This window comes from Schistocerca cancellata, chromosome 2, assembly GCF_023864275.1.
Source record: "Schistocerca cancellata isolate TAMUIC-IGC-003103 chromosome 2, iqSchCanc2.1, whole genome shotgun sequence".
Classification (NCBI taxonomy): domain Eukaryota; kingdom Metazoa; phylum Arthropoda; class Insecta; order Orthoptera; family Acrididae; genus Schistocerca; species Schistocerca cancellata.
The window spans coordinates 516,419,064-516,425,138 of record NC_064627.1 but is presented as its reverse complement, the minus strand read 5'-3'; the positions used below and the strand labels follow the sequence as shown (position 1 = coordinate 516,425,138).

At 45.6% G+C, this 6,075-nt stretch overlaps 1 non-coding gene across 1 annotated transcript; it reads left to right on the top strand.

The window, feature by feature from the left end:
- The first annotated feature begins 390 nt into the window (after positions 1 to 390).
- Trnat-cgu (transfer RNA threonine (anticodon CGU)) lies at positions 391 to 465 on the top strand. Its single transcript has one exon. It is a non-coding gene; the product is annotated as a tRNA-Thr (tRNA).
- The last annotated feature ends 5,610 nt before the right edge of the window (positions 466 to 6,075 follow it).

The following is a 6,075-nucleotide window of genomic DNA, read 5'->3' as shown; positions in this document are numbered from 1 at the left end:
AGGGATTGTAAAGCATACGGCAGCCCTGTCAGGAAGGATAAGAATTTAATCAAAGCGAGAGGCAAGAAGCTTGGGAAGGGAAGTGAAAGTAAACCATCGTCTCTGCGCTGTTGAAGGGGATAGTCAGCTAAGCTTAAGGAATGTATGGCTTGGATTGCCAACTAAGTGGGCATTCAATCGCAAAGTGCTATTGCGAGTGAATATGGTACAGCGTAAGGACTGTTTTGATGAGGTAGATAATATCCAGCAGTCGACAGTGGACAAAGAGAACTTTGTCTATTAGGAACGTAATGAAACTTCCTGGCAGATTAAAACTGTGTACCGGACCGATACTCGAACTTCGAACCTTTGCCTGGCGGAATTAAAGCTGTGAGGACGGGGCGTGAGTCGTGCTTGGGTAGCTCAGTTGGTAGAGCACTTGCCCGCGTAAGGCAAAGGTCCCGAGTTCGAGTCTCGGTCCGGCATACAGTTTTAATCTGCCAGGAAGTTTCATATCAGCGCACACTCCGCTGTAGAGTGAAAATTTCATCCTAGGAACGTGATCATTAATATACAGGGTTACTATAAACGCCTCTAGCGAAAGAGTTGGCAAGACAATCACTAAAGGATGTCCCCAAGGCTCCGTCTTAGGACCCCTCTTCTGGGACATCCACATGGAGCCTTTGTTAGATAGATTACAACAGAGTGAAGAGGTGCTAGAGGTGATAGCTTACGCGGATGACATCCTCCTGTTGGTTGGCGGCCGCAGCCGCGAAGACATTGAACCAAAGATAGCGACAGCACTAGACAAACTTCAACAGTGGTGCCACGCGACCAAAATGACGATACCGCCCAGCAAATCTACTTACCTCTTGCTAAAAGGACATCTCATTAGAAATCCGACTGTCAGAATAGACGGCTCACCAGTTCTTAGACGACGCGAGACACGCTACCTAGGAGTCATCATTGATGAGAGGTGGAGCTTCGGCAAGCACATTGATACCGTCACCCAGAGAGCCCTTCAGATACTAAACAATCTCATCTCAATAGGTCATAAAAGATTTCATCTTCCTCCACACTTAATCAGACTATATCACAACAGCATCCTAACATCAGTCGTGGGCTACGGCTCGGGAGTCTGGGCGCACAGGCTCACGAGGGTAGTGCCCGCCATGGCAGTGAGAAGGGTCCAAAGAAGCATGCTGCTAAGAGCTGTGGGTGCTTACAGAACATCTCCAGGGGGGCCCTATTAGTCATAATGGGGCTCTGCCCTCTGGACATCAAAATAAGGGAACAGGCGGCCTGGTATTGGGCCAAAAGGGATAATTACGAAAAGATTGTAGATATTATGGGTATCAGAGTGGGGAACAAAAGAGAAATAAGGAGAAGAGGGGAGGAACTCTGGCAGGAGACTTGGGCTGCAGAAGACGCTGGACGACGAACCTTCCAGTTTCTACCTGATGTGAGGGAACGCCTGGGTATGAAATACTTCGAGCCTACACGAGGTCTGATTCACTTCCTCACTGGCCATGGACCCTACCCGACATACTTATGTCGATTTGGGAAAAGGGCAACACGCGTGCGACTGTGGCGATCCGGAGGGTACACCCGAACATGTTGTTTACGAATGTCCCCTCTTCAATGATGTCGCAAACACATTACGAGACAGACTTCCTAACCATGACACATATCAACTACTTAGACGAGAGGAAACTTTTCAGACTCTAAATACCTTGGCAAACGAGGTATCACGAAAAGTTTTAACTGAATATTTAAGAGAGAGACAGTAATAACAAGGATAATAATTACCGATTGTGACCAAGAGCCCTAGTCCCATACCGCCTGTGCGTGGACTGGCTGACTTCACCCGAGTTGGAATCCGCCATGTGCAGGACTAGGGGGAGTAGGGACCAACCACCGATTAAGACACACCAGATATGACGTAGGATAAGTTAGTTTGTAGGACTTAGTTTTTAGGAAATTAGAATAAGAACTGCAGCGAATTATAAAGTCGAGGCCTGCCCAGTGCCAGGGGCATGTTCTTCGGGGTTAGCTCGAAGAACAAGGCATATTAAGTAGGTTTATATTCTTACTGGCACACATGTGACGCTGCAGAATATACATAAGATCAATTAGTTATAGGAATTAGGCATAAACAGTAGATATAGATATTAAGTGCCCATTGTTGTTAATGTAACTGTAGCTCACTATAAAACCAATAACTAGCTGCACAATTCAATATAAATGTATAACTATTAGGACCCACTAATGAGCTTAAGGAAGTGGGTTAACTTGTATAATTATAATGGTTATTAATAAATAATTTTTTTTAAACGATTCATTTGTTTTCAGAGTTCTATATGTTCGAAAGTATTTCATGTAAAAATATCACTGAAGCATGAATAGAACCGTAAACTCACCAAGTTTGCATTGTGACCACAGTTGGCGTTAGCAGTTCAATGCATTAAATTACGACAGAGCAAGAATGGAGGTTTTACGTATCGGAATATGCGCGACGTTTATCTATTAAAAAAGTGCAGCTTGCATTCAGAAGGAAATATGGAACAGAACCGCCACATAAACAGAGTGTTGTGCGGTGGTATCGATAATTTAGGCACACTGGTCATCTCTGTATATAGTAAAGTACCTGTCGAACAAATGTGCCAGGTGCAACCGGGGAAAGGCTGAGGAAAGTTCCGTACGTTGTACAAAAAAAATCAATGGTCCGCGCAAGCCAAGAACTCGGAATAGCGCAGCGAACTGTCTGGGAAAATTTTACTATGGTGGTGTCATTTCAAACCAAACCGTATGCAGCTCGTGCGACATTTAAAAGAGGAAGACTATGGTCGGCGCCTTCAATTTTGAATCACAGTGCAGGAAGCACTTGCGAATGAACATTTCGGTTCCAAACTGATATTCAGCCACGAAGTAACCTTCCGCTTTTCTGGAAAGGTTAATCATCACAGTATGAGGAAAAAATTGGAAATTTGTAGTAAAGTCTTATGGGACCAAACTGCTGAGGACATCTGTCCCTAAGCTTACGCACTACTTATCTAACTTAAACTAACTTACGCTAAGGTCCACACACACACACACACACACACACACACACACACACACACACACACACACATGCAATCGCGGCTACCCGTGCGGCCAGTGTGCAGTATGAGAGGATGCGGCGCTAAATATTCTCTGAAATTGTGGTGCATAAACGAGATTCACCGAAGGTTGTTTTCGGTGTAGTGTCAGAGACGAAGTTGTATGGGCGATTTTCTTCTGTGAGAAGACGCCGGACTTTTACATCGCTGGATTGGGCGTCGTAGCGAAGACGATGTAGCTCTGTTCTGTCCCCTTGCCCCCCCCCCCTCCCCCATGTCGTCTGACATAAATCCTTGTAACTTTGGGGGTACATTAAGGATCCTATTTAAGTAACCCCTCTGCCAAGAACTCTGGAACAGCTCAGATAACGCATCAGTGCTGCTGCGATGATTGTTGATAGTATGTTGCTACGTAAGGTATGCACCGAACTTTACCTCTTGGGAGTGTGTCATGTAAATAGAACTTTTGTAGAGTTCAGAATGCAAACTTGGTGAGTTTCCGGTTCTATTCGTGCACCAGTCATGTTTGTCCGTGTAATAGTTTGGAAAATATACAGTTTTAAAAACGAATTAATCATTTATAATAGCCCTGAAACTGGCGGCAGCCATCGTGTGCGATTAGAGATGCAACACTAAGGCAACGGGGGAAGAATTAAGATTAACACTGATTAAGAAAATGCACTTCAGTTGCTAAGTTCGGCAGTCCTCAGAGAATGGACCAAAATAGCTCTGTTGATAACTGAAATTGCAGCGCTGAAGACGGAATTTAGTTTGCTTGACTCTTAGAAGGCAGCGACCGGTTGCATGTCAAATAAGGCGCGTTACGTGCATCTTATCTGATTATCGTACTGTAGCGGACACTTTGCTTGGACCGTTGCACCGGCTGGTCTAAAGCCTTTCTATGCTATGTCACTGTGGCAGTAGACGTCGCTGACAATTTGATTTTTTGCGAGAAGCGCCAGACCGTTTAGAATCAAACAGTCCTGGTTACTTACACTGCCTTACAAAAAAAGTGAAACATTCAGATGATATAGTCGGATAACAACGTAACTTCTTACACGTACAGACCATCGTCGGGTATACAGGGTGATTTTTTTCTACCTTGTACAAACTATAGAGATTGATCGATGAGAGAATGCGGAACAAAACAGGTCTAATGAACTTATGTCCACAAATGCATGGTGTCCATGCTGGAGACCATTTATTCAGTCATACATTGTTACAGAGACTGCGGTCTAAAAGTCGATGTACCATGCAGCCACAGTTACGGTACGTGCTGAAAATGGTTTCCATGTGTCTCAACGGATGCGTGTACACGCCGTAGCATGTTCTATCTCACACTTTCACATCGGCTTGGCTGAATCCGAGCAGCGTCAAAGGCAACATGAGTACGCTGCTCCAGGTCTCCACATCTGAAATGGGCTCTGCATACACGATACTTTTGAGATGACCACATAACCAGAAATCGCACGGGTTGAGATCCTGTGAACGAGCAGGCCATGCAACTGGACCCGCTCGTCCGATCCATCGAACGGGGAAGACGCGATTGAGATGTGTCCGGACGTTAATGGCGAAGTGTAGCAACCGCATAACCCTTCGAATCATCAGTGGAACTTCTTCCTGAAAGGGAGGCAAAGTCAACCGCAAGAAACACCGATAGTTCTGGCCTGATAGGCGACGTGGAAGGAAGACTGGTCCCAAAATACGGTCGCCAATTATCCAGGACCACACATCCCGGCTGCACCGGCTGTCACCATACCATAGGGGTTCTGCATACTATCCCACGGGTGACCGTTATGAAAGCTGAAGATACCACCCCGCATTAAGATGGCCTCATCTGTGAATAGGATGGATGATACACATCCCGGAATCGTGGTTATCTGGTGAAGAAACCAGTGACAAAACTGCTCGCGATGTAGAAAATCTGTCGCTAGTGAGCCCTGCACACGCTGTAAGTGATAACGGTAGTAACAATTGTCGTGGAGAATGTTCCACACGATCGTCAGTACCAGGCAGTTGGCCCACCAATCCACGGTAAACCATACCGTGGATTGGAGGGGCAAACTGCCTGGTACTGACACGGCGGTCGCCTACCACAGTGTTAACCACATTTTCCCCCAAGTCTGGTGTTTGAACATTTCTGATACGTCCTTCCTGATTTCCTGCGTCCTGAAACGACCTGACTCAGACAAACGGCGAAACGCTGTTGCAAACATTGAATGCTACGGTTGCTGTCGGCGGGGATAGGTCTCCTGATACAACCTTGATGCCCGACGCCCGTTTCCATTTGCTTTTCCGTAAGTAAACAGCATGTCGGCAAGCTCTCGGTTCGAATACGCAACCAGTATGTACAACGCTGTATCACATCCACTACAAGGTGATTCAGCAAGAGAAGTGAATCGGACACAACATTACCAATTACTATGGGAGGAGAGAGCACTAGGTCATGACGTATGAGGAACAGTACCACCCTCTAGGAGGAAACAACGCTTACTGTAACTGTGGCTGCATGGTTCAGTGCGTATTAGACTACAGTCTCTGTAACTAAGTATGACTGAATAAATGGTATATAGCATGGAAACCATACATTTCCAGACATAAGTTTATTAGACATTATTGTTCCGTATCCTCTCCTTGATCAATCTCTAGAGTTTGTACACGGTGGAAAAAATCACTCTGTATAAATGGTTAGTTGTAATTACTTGTGACAGGTAGAGCGGCCAACAGAGTGCATTAGTACTGATCGTCTTTGGTGTTGTTATTAGGTCTGGTAGGGTATATAACGTGCGCGAACAGCGTCAGATGTTGAGCGACCACTGTGAAGGACACAAATATGACGTGCATTCGTATGAGACAGCGTTATCAGCACCTGAGAGACTTCGAAAGATTATTTAATTTTGCAAGCGGCCGTCTGGTCGTATCGTGCTTTATCTAGACTTGTGGAGTATTCGGATGTGACGGTGACCTGATGATGGACTGCAAGGGAACGTGAGGG